The sequence below is a fragment of the Quercus lobata genome, chromosome 4 (genome assembly GCF_001633185.2).
Source record: "Quercus lobata isolate SW786 chromosome 4, ValleyOak3.0 Primary Assembly, whole genome shotgun sequence".
Lineage (NCBI taxonomy): Eukaryota > Viridiplantae > Streptophyta > Magnoliopsida > Fagales > Fagaceae > Quercus > Quercus lobata.
The window spans coordinates 63,089,409-63,100,718 of NC_044907.1; the positions used below are offsets into that span (position 1 = coordinate 63,089,409).

General features: G+C 33.5%; 1 long non-coding RNA gene across 1 annotated transcript; it reads left to right on the forward strand.

The window, feature by feature from the left end:
• Positions 1-4,911: 4,911 nt before the first annotated feature.
• On the forward strand, positions 4,912-9,801 carry LOC115983889. The gene is made up of 3 exons (XR_004090286.1): positions 4,912-5,237; positions 6,275-6,348; positions 9,579-9,801. It is a non-coding gene; the product is annotated as an uncharacterized LOC115983889 (long non-coding RNA).
• The last annotated feature ends 1,509 nt before the right edge of the window (positions 9,802-11,310 follow it).

Genomic DNA, 11,310 nt, shown 5'->3' on the forward strand with positions numbered 1-11,310 from the left:
AATAAAGCTAACATAAAACATAGTTGTAAATCACAACTTTACAGTTTGAAATGGGCTTTGTTTCTTGTCTTCCAAATGGTCCATAGGATTGCCCCTTGTTCTGCCATCATTTCTTCCTCCTTTTGATTTCTGATATTGCAATTCTCTATTAATGACATTAGCCATTCCACTAGGTTTGTTGATTGGATTAAGTGCGTTCTCAACCCTTGGGAAGCTCTATACCAAATTGCTTTGGCAAAGTGGTAGGCCATGAAGAGATGATCTAAAGTTTCCTAGTGTTCACCACAAATAGCACAAGTCACATCCGTGGTTATTTGTCTTCTAGCCAATTCAATTTTAATCAAGATACCATGTTGGAGGATTTTCCACAAAAAGTCAAAATCGTTTGAGGTATCTAGAGTTTCCATAGATTTTGACAAATTTTCTTGCTGTTTGTGTCAGTATTGTAAGGTTGAATTTAATCAACCATCTTGTTGGCTTTATTTCATGCTAAATTTGCTTGTAATTTAGCAAATAGTAACCCTATGTTTAGGTGGGAATCATGTAAGGGTAGTATGTGAGACAGTGTGAAGAAATGCTTAAGACTGTGCAATGAAGCAAGGACTCGCGGTTGGATCTCGCTAGTGGCTCGCGGCTTGCAAGCCACCAGAAGATGCACACGAGTGAAGCATGCAAAGAAGCTGAACCGTCATGCCAGCTGTAGCACTATAGAACAAAAAGTCCAGACTGTCCATTTAGTTAGCTCGCAGCTTGGACTCGCGACTCAGTCAAGTTGCGAGGCCAAGTTGCCAGTCCACTTTGTTGTGGAAAAACCGACTCTTCGCTTTCCTTTCTCACTCCAGTATAAATACCCCTTATACCCATGAAATATTGAGAGCTTCCAGAGAGAATTTTGAAAGAGAAACCCTAGAGAAAAACAAGATTGACTCATTTACAATCTTTACATAGTGACTCTTCAAATTCCTCAAATCTCACCCTTTCCATTGTTACATCCATGAGAGGTTCTTTAACCAAATCCTTTTCTCACCTTACCCATATCGGTGAGAAGGCTTTTTGGTGCTTTGGGAAGCAGTTCGGAAGGAATCAATTCATACTGGTTTATGCTATAGGTTATAGCGGAATTTGGTAAGTTAAAGAAGAAATAGGTTTAGCGTAATCTCATTGGAGTAGGAGCTTGGAGGCCTTAGGTACACTGGGTAGATTAGGCTTGGAGGATCTTCTATTGTTCATGTATCCCAACTATATTATTTAGTGGATTATTTACCACTTGGAGGGTAGCGGAGAGGTTTTACGCCGAGGACGTCGATTTCCTCTTTGATAACACATCGTTGTATTGTCCTTGTGTTTGCATCTCTCTTCCCTTAATCTTTGCCATTTAATTTCTGCTGTGGATGTAATTTTATTTGGTTTAGATTGTTTATCAAATTTGTTATATGCTTATGTTCATATTCCACACATTAATTGTTTGATAATAAGCTTGAATTGATAATTTGGAAATTGGGGGTCTAAACGTTCATAGTGTTTTATACACATATTGAACATTCAATTGGTATCAGAGCGGGTACACTTATATTGGTTTTATTACCTTAGTGTGATCCTTGACCTCATATTGAGATAGACCGGTCTCAATCTCCAAATGCTCCACCATATTTTGATGGTAGCAACTATGCCTTTTGGAAGGTGCGAATGAGAGAATTTTTGTGCTCTATAGATGAGGCAGTTTGGGATGCAGTTGAAATAGGTTGGACAAGGCCGGAGGCAACCAAATCCATATGGGATAAGGTAGCCCTCATGACGTCAAATGCTAATAGCAAAGCACTTAACGTGATTTTTTGTGGTGTGTCACCAGATGAGTTCCATCAGATTTCTCATATTACCATTGCCAAGGAGGCTTGGCAAATATTGGAGACCACTTATAAGGGATTGAAGAAAGTAAAAGATATAAAGTTACAGATGCTGACCACTTAATTTGAGGAGCTCAAAATGAGTGAGGACAAGTCCTTTAACTCTTTCTATAATAAGTTGAATGAAGTGGTCATCAGCAAGTTTAATTTGGGAGAGAAAATGGAGGATTCCAAGGTAGTAAGGAAAATTCTTCATTCATTACCGGAAAGCTTCCGTGCAAAGGTGATTGCAATTGAGGAGCACAAGGACTTTGATGAAATCAAAGTCCAAGAGCTGATTGATTCTCTCCAAACATATAAGCTTTCATTGCCAAACCAAAGAAAGAGCAAATCACTTGCTCTTAAGATGATAAATGAAAGGGTAAAAGCTCACAGCTTATCGGATGAGGATGTAGTAAAAAAGGATGTTGCCTACCTTGCAAAAAAATTTCACAAATTTCTAAAGTTTAAGAACAGTGGGAAATTTGGTGATAAAGGAAAATGCATGAGTTCCAGAAAGGAGAAGAAGGACTTCAAAAGGAAAGAAGGGAAAGAGTCTCAATCTATTCAAGGAGTCACTTGTTTTGAGTGTAATGGGCATGACCATTTCAAAAAAAGAATGCCCCAACTATTTGAGATCGAAGGGCAAGGCATATGCCACCACTCTCAATGACTCAGATTCCTACACCTCTGATTCAGAGGATAACCGTGATGAAAAACGAAATTTCTCAACATTTATGACTATTGCTCATGTTGAGTCTTCAGAGGACTTGAACTTGCTTGTGCAAGAACTTGGGGAGCATAGTGATGAGGAATCCATAGGAATTGTAGAAGAATCGGATACTAAAGAAGATGAAGATACAATCGGTCTTCAAGAGAATTACAACTCACTCCTTAAGAAGTCGGGAGAGTATGCAAGGGTGGCCAAGGTGGCTGTAAAGAAGATGAAGAAAGCAAAGGAGAACTATCGAAGTCTCCTAGTGAGATACATGGAGGCCAAGTGTGAGATTGAGACGCTAAATGGTGAGCTAACCGAAGCTTGCACCAAGGTGAAATTCCTTAAGCTTGAGGTGGTTCAAGCAAATGCCAAGGTAGAGCGAGTATCCACAAAGGAGCTTGATGATGTCCTCTCTCATAAAAAACCCTTCTCTGACAAAACTGGATTAGGATACACCAGAGAAAGTAGTTCAGCTGTGAATATCTCCAAAGAAGTGAAGCTTGTGAAGGCCAAAGAGCCGGTTGTAGTTGCCCTTACTGTGGAGAAGGCAAAGGTTGAGAAGAAAAAGATTGTGGCTGACGAAAGGGTGTAGAATAAACCTCGTAACCAATCAGTGGTCAAGTCTGAAGTCAGAGCAAAATCACTTCCACGATTACAAAGAGGTCCTAGAACGAACCATGTGTGTCATCACTGTGGACTTCAAGGGCATACCTAACCTAATTGTCAAAAGCTTAGAGCATTGAAGAATGCAAGTGATCAAAGGTGAAGAGGACCAAGAAATGACAAGAGGACTTGGACAGTTGAGTCATTAAGAGGTCAAAATGATGATCCCGGTGTGATGGATGTGATGAAGATGATCGGTGCATTCACTACTTGCTTGGAAAGCTTCACAAGAAGGTTTGAAAGCCCTAACTCTCGTACCCAATCCTATATAGATATCACCCCAAACGCACGTGATGTGTGGGTGAAGAAGGGTACTCATGCATAAGCATTACAATATGTCAATGTATTAATACTTCCTATGTTGTGTGACTATGCTTGGTTGTGTGCCTTTTGCAAGTTTGAGTTGAAAAATTGTTTGTTTTTTTGCATTTGTTTTAATTGTTTTTAAATTATTGTTTTTGATCAATCTTTTCTTGTTTTTGTGTCAAAAATCCAAAAACACATAAAAAGTAGAAAATCAAAAGTTATGATAAACATTGTTGAGTTTTGTCTCAAAACATTTTTTGTCTTGTACCTTTGTACTAATGGCCTTGTGCATTTAAGAGCATAACTTGTTCCCTATGCACTCCATATCTTTGTGGGAGAAATCTTGACATCTATGTGACTGTTGTAAATAGATCATCAAACTTGTCATGAATGAGTAGTCAATGGTATTGTTGATCTTGAGACATGCATAGACTTATGTCTATATATCTTCCAACTCATTTACTTTATTGTTTTTGCTTAAAGAGCTCACCAAATGTAAATCTCCAAATGAAAAGAGATATTGAGCTGCAAAAGCCTGTCGCACATACTAGTATTTGACTAGGAAAAAGGGAAAGCGACGTAAAATAAAATGTATGATGCCTAGAAAGCCAAAGACTAACTCATCAAATTGAAATATCAAAAATTTCAGGCATCGATCTCACAATGAGATGTATTGATTCAAAAAAATCAAATGATATGATGTATATGGAGCCAAATGAAAAGCTTCACAAGTTATGTAATCAAGTATTGTGGGAGGTCATTTACTTTATTGTTGATTTTGAGACATGCATAGACTTATGTCTATATATCTTCCAACTCATTTACTTTATTGTTTTTGCTTAAAGAACTCACCAAATGTAAATCTCCAAATGAAAAGAGATATTGAGCTGCAAAAGCCTGTCGCACATACTAGTATTTGACTAGGAAAAAGGGAAAGCGACGTAAAATAAAATATATGATGCCTAGAAAGCCAAAGACTAACTCATCAAATTGAAATATCAAACATTTCAGGCATCGATCTCACAATGAGATGTATTGATTCAAAAAAATCAAATGATATGATGTATATGGAGCCAAATGAAAAGCTTCACAAGTTATGTAATCAAGTATTGTGGGAGGTCACATATGCATATCTAATCTAATCTAATCTAATACTATATATAATAGCAGAAGCGTTTAACCACGTGCTGCCACGTTAGGAAAAATGGCTGTCTAAAATTCTGACACGTATGACTTAAAAAAGCGATGCATTATATTGGTCGGTAACGCCACAACACCGTTTAAAAGCCTCACATTATAAGTAAAAAAAAAAAATTAACCGGTTAAACTTAAAATGTACACCACGATAGAGACAGAGAGAGGCGATGAGTACACGGAGACAGAAGCAAAGAAAGAGAGAGGCGATGAAATCAAAAGCCTAGGCAGAACGGTAAAAGGCACGGAGTGGGGACTGGGGAGAGAGTAAATCTGCCACCATCATCCGTTTTTCTTCACGCTGCCACTCTCTAATACGCAAACCCAAATCGTGAGATAGAGTTCGTAAGAGGGATAATCGTTTCGGTACAAATCAAAAGAAAAAAGACTGGGATAGAGAGAGGGAGTTCACTAAGCCGTATGCCCGCAAAAGTCCGATCTTCCACCACCATCAGACTCCTATAACTCCACAGGTAAAATTTTTTTTTTCATTGTTAAAATTTATGGATTAATTATTATTTAGATTTGATTATTTTGGTCGGATTGATATCGATTTAGGTGTTTGGATTAAATTTGATTTTGATTAAGGTATCTGGGTAAGAATGCTTTAGTTTGGGGTATTGGAGTTAAATTAGGGATTGGGTTTTTATTTTTATTTTTTCCTCTTTTTCTTTTCTTAGGTCTAAACGTGGGAATTGGAGTCTATTTTTTGGGTGGGAGTGTAGAATTGTGGCAGTGTGGGAGTGCTCTTTTTTATTTTATTTTTTATTTTTTTATTTTTTTATATATAAATAAATTCTAAACGTGTTAGTGTTTTGATATAATTATATTCCATCTTCCCAATTAAATTTTTCGTTTCTCTTCCATCTTTTTCTCCAATAGCAGAATACTATTTTTTTGTGCCAGATAAAACCGTTGGGTCTTCTGCAAAAAGAATTACTCAATCAAGATTTAAGGTTTGGCCACCTATTACCCTAATTTCCCTTTTTTTTTTTCAAATTCTTGAGTTATGTTTTGTCAACTATTGTATTGGTTAGATTTTGTTTTGTTTGGAAGATTTTTGTTAGATTTGTACTTTTTTGTTTGCCCCTGAAATTTGAATTGATTTATGTTTTATTGATTTTTGTATTTAGGTTACATTTGATTTTTATTTGGCATTTTTTTTGTTAGATTTGTATTTCTTTTTTTGCTTTCCCCTGAATTTTGAATTCATAGGAAAAAACATAGAAATTCTTTTTTCGCTTTCCTACAATTAATGATGTTGTGACACATAGGAAAAAACACCGATCTAAAAATTTGTCATGTTCACAATTAAAAAGTGAAACATTAATTAAAAAAATTCCAAATTAAATTTTTTTATTTTTTTTTTGGTTGATGAATGGCTTTGATTATCCGTTAAAGCATAGTGGGTCACCACACGTTCAATTCCATTGCTAAGGACAGCTTAGTGGTTCAACATTCCCTGGTGGTTAGTCAGCTAAATTTTTCTTGACCTCTCTATATTTGATAGATGATGGTAACTTGGTAAAGAAGTGGACTACTAAAGAAAATCTCTACCCAATCCACAAGCTTGATCATTCTAAAGTAAGTATTGATAGTGTATTATTATTATTATTATTACTACTACTATGAGAAAGGGACTACTTTTTATTGTTTGAAATTTCCCCTTCTCTAAAATCTTTCTCATGTGGTTTTTTTAGCTCACATTAGAAGAAAAGAACTCTGACAGGGTTTTAGTGGTTATAAGTAATGAAGATTCAAGTGATTGTATGAACTTGTCTAAAAAGTGATTTGGGTTTTGAAAGATTGGATCTTGAGGGCAAAGAGTAGCTGGAATCAGATCTTTAAGTTGCAGGACTAAATTAAATGGTTGGTGTTTGATAGTTATTTGGACTGCGGTTTAATTATATATTGGAGGGTTTAATTTGAGAGATTATATAAGTTTACCACAATATTTATGTTTATTGTGCGTGAGTTCATATTAGTAGGTTTTTAAAATTTTGCTCAAGTTTTATTGACAAAAAAGTATTAAAACTATTGATTTTCATATACATATTTTGTGGCCTTTGGTGAACTTGCATTGGGTTAGTGATGTGAAATTAAGTTAAATAAGACCATTTGGTGTCAAAGCATATGAGAAAGTGGATTATTGATATATGGATGCATTTACAATTTCTTATAGCATTATTCTTGACAAATCAAAAGTAATCTATTACTCCTTTATGCAAAGCTTTTTTGTGCAATTGGCCTTATACTTTTTAGAATGGTAAGTTTTGATTTAGAACCATTAGATTTTCCCCATGAGGATCTTCACTTGGAAATCAGATTGAATTGCATATTTGAGGTTTGAACTTGAAGTTACAAAATTAGTCAAGATTGACAGATAAGTTTTGAAGACAAGATAAAAATCAGATTATAGACAGATGTGCTCTAGGATTTCCGAATTTTTTTATTTGCTAGGCTTGCATTGGATTGGTTTTTTTGGAATAGTGCTTTGAGATTCCTTTATATAGTGGTTTGTGGAAAATGAGTTTCCACAGCTTTTAGGGTAGTTTTAGGAAACTTCAAGAAGTGTCAATCAAGTTGCAAAACTTTGGCTTTCTAGGTATTTTAAAATAAATATTAAAAATGCTTTGTGTTTTCTTTCCCTTTTTATTTTGCTTTCCTATTCATCAACTGTATGTATGTATATATATATATATATATATATATCAAACCAAGGAATTTTGAGTTTTAGTTCACAATTTTACATTTTTTTTAAAACCTAATGAGAAAGCTAATGAAACAAGCCGGACTGGTCTCAGCTTTTTTTTCTGGAGCCAAAACCACATAAACCTTAAACTAGAGAGAGAGAGAAAAGAAGAATAGGAGGTTGTGGGTTATTACTTATTAGCAAAAAATAACATTGAAGTTATGCCTGAATTTGTATGCAGGAACTCACATTGATTTTAATTGTCCATGAATGGTTTTTTTTTTTTTTTTTGTTGAAGAAGCATTGGAAACGTGAATTGCAGAATTTTGTCACCACAAAAGACAAATTTGGATTTGGATCTTATTGTCATACAATATTTGTTTAATTAAGGAGAAAAAAGTGGATTTAGTTTTAAAGTTCAAAGTAAAGTTTATTTCCCTGTAACATTGAATTGTTCATATTGTAATTTGATTCACTTTGTCAATTTGGTGATGCCCAAGAAACTTGAGGAGATTGCATTTGGATGTCTCATACCTAATTACTCAGGAGGCAAGTAATCTCCACTTATTATGACAGGAAAAGTCCACAACAACTGTGAAGGTCAAATAGCCAAATTGTTTTCCTTCCCTAAATGTGCTACCCTTTCGTCAGACTCTTCTTTTACGTTAAACCTTCATCTCTTGGTTTCACGACCACCACATCAGACCCTTTCTCCCTTCTATTCCTAAATTTGCAACCCCTCTGTTCCTTATATTTCTTATGATTCTTGAAGATTACAAACCTCTCCAACACTGTAACTATTTAGTCAAAAGCCTCTCTAATCTATGAGATTATAATATAATCTCAAGTATTTGTTTTGCTATGACCCAATTACAATGTCATAAACACTCTGCTTATCTATGTAAGGAGGTCAGTTTTTCTTTGATTTTTTGGGTATTTTCTGATTATTTTTGAGAGTTTTTTCTACATATGATTGTGTAGATTGGATTTCTATGTGGGTTATGTTCTGTGTAAGTCTGTCTTTCTTGGGAAATTTCAGTTCCTTTTTTTTTTCCTTAAACTTCTCTCTGCGATTTATCAGTTTTGAAAGATTTAAGTTTTGAAGACAAGCAATGAGTTTTACATTTTAAAAAAATATTTAATTTTGACCAAAACGTTGAAGCAAACAGAATTTGTACTGCTTTCTTTAATTAATTGGGTTGGTAGAGGAATTCTGTTGATGGGCTTTGTTGGTGATAGAATGAGATATTTCAAAGATCATTTTGAACAATTTAGAAACTACAAGATGGGACCAACCCAGATTTTGTGGTTGAGGTTTTGTCTATTTTAGAAGCTATGCCTAGAGCACTGTGACTCATGAGTATTTGTAATCTATGTAGTTAATTTAGGGAAAAGTTTGTTTATTGATTTATTTTTTGTTTATGGGTAAAAGGAAATACTTTACTAATAGGAAAGATGTTTACTAATTTATTTATATATTTCACTTCTGTAGAGAACTGAAAATTGAGGCTTTAAAATAGGTAGATGTCCATGTTCATCAGTTTGAGTAGTAATACTAATGCCAAATATTTACCCTTTTTTCTCCTTTATTCTCTATTGTCTCTTTCTGCATCATTATTGGTAGTATGTCTTGAGAAAGAATAAATTCTTTCAAACAATCCTGTGATCCTTTCACTTTGAGAGAGATAAATGTACACACATGGAAATGAATATTTCATTTTTTATGTTTTCTAGCAAACATAGTTTTAACTTTTAATGAGCATTTTACCTCATAAAACTTTTGTTTTTCATGTAGACACTAAATACTGAATATTAAATTTGATGTTTGTGATGTTCTTTCGTGATCAGATTTGTATTAATAGAAGGGTCATTTTTTAGTGTATGTTTCTTGAAGTTGTTCTCTTTGAATTTTGGAACTGTCTCTGTATTTAATTTAGTTTAGTGTAGTTGTTCATCTTTTCTTTGCGGGATCTCTTATTGTCACTCTCATATATAACAAATTTTTGGGGAAAACATCATTGTCTGATCCTTTAAGCAAAAATATAGATACTAATATAAAAGTGATTTGCACAATGAATGCACCATTGTCATCTTTTATTCATGATGAGTTTCACTTTCATAGTTGCAGAACCTATTCACAATTATGGGGTGCTAATGCTGGATGGCACAATGGCAAAACAATAAGCCACATGGAGCAAACGGACGGAAGTTTATATACTTGAGGGTGGCCGATGCAATAATAGATTTGCCATGAAATGTTCATAAAAGAAATGTTCAACCTGTGTTGATGCAAAGGATAACTTCCACTCTTTTAAGTTTATGAAATTTTATATGTATTACTTTTGTGATCTATGGCCTTTATGAAATTGTAGATATGTTTCTGCAAATATTGTGGTTTAAAATGTGACAAAATGTATTGTTTTAAATGTTTTAAACTAAACAAAAAATGAGAAACCTTTAAATATTTGAATTCTTATTTTCAAATATGCCTTAGTGTTTTGCAAAAAAGTCCTACGCTTCTTTATAATAAAGGCATTCTCTTTGTTGGTGTAAAAGTAAAGCCTTTTTGGTTGCTATGCTAATCCAAAAGTATGCATTTATAGTCTTTCAATTGCTATTAAAAGTGTGAGGAAAATTATTAAATATAACAAGATGCTAACTTTTGTTTTTTGCTTGACTTTGTGATTTATTAGATTGATTAGAAAAGCTTTAAGAAATTAAAAAGCTTTAGTTGGTTTTTGACGTGGTGCATCAATTTTATTTGTCTACATAATTTCAAAATCATATAATTATGATACAATTTTGTCTCTGTTTTGATGAAATAACTTCAATTGAAATATTTCACTATAGGTGCTAGAAAGCCATCTTCACATGGAATTGAAGTTGGTATTGTCATTGCAATTTTATCATGTTCTATCATGTCTGATACTTTGTACCTGTTGGATGACATTTGGTGAGTTTGGATGGTTGTTTATGACGTAATCTAACGTTAAAAAATTTAGAGGAATTACCACACATTATATTTTTTATCTTAGTATTAAAATTCAATTTTTAAATTCTAACTCAGATCTCAAGCTTCAGAGAATACACCTGAATTAATTTTATTTTTACACCAAATTTCATGATTTTAACGTATTTAGCACACCCACTCCTATTCTTGCCTTTGTTTTTTTTTCTTCTTGGTATTTAATTTTACTATTATTTCTCTTTTGATCTATGGCTCTGATTTATTGGAATTCTTTTTTTTTTTTTCCTCTTGATATTTAATTAAAAATTGTTCTATTAGACTTGGAATCTATTGATTTTTGTACTGCTCAGGCTATTAGGTTTAGTTTATTGGCAGGGTTTTTAGATATGTTGTTGTTAGCTTTGCTTATTTTGTTTATTCATTTGTTTTTTATTGTGTATGTCACATTCTTAGTATTAAACAGAGGCAAACCAGGTCATAGGGTGCCAATGTTGTTGAATAGTAGTTAACCTCCTAACTTCTAAAATTCTTATTCCTTTTAAGTTTGACATTAATTATGATTGAATTATAGTCAAAGCTGACAGTATTTTTTTTTTTTTTTAAATAGTTGCATTTTCTATTGATTTAGGAATTACTACTATTCTGACAAGTAATAACGTAATAACTCAATTGTTATACACACAAAAAAAAGAAAAAAAAAAGAGAGTATTGTGAAAAATATGTTGTAGATGATGAATGATTTATTTAGTAAAAAATAAAAGATAACAGAAAGATTCAAAAGACTGAACATTTACTCGACGATATATGTTGTCACTATTGTTTTGTTGAAATATATATATATTGTCACTTGGATCATACATGATCCATACATTCGATGAAAGATTTA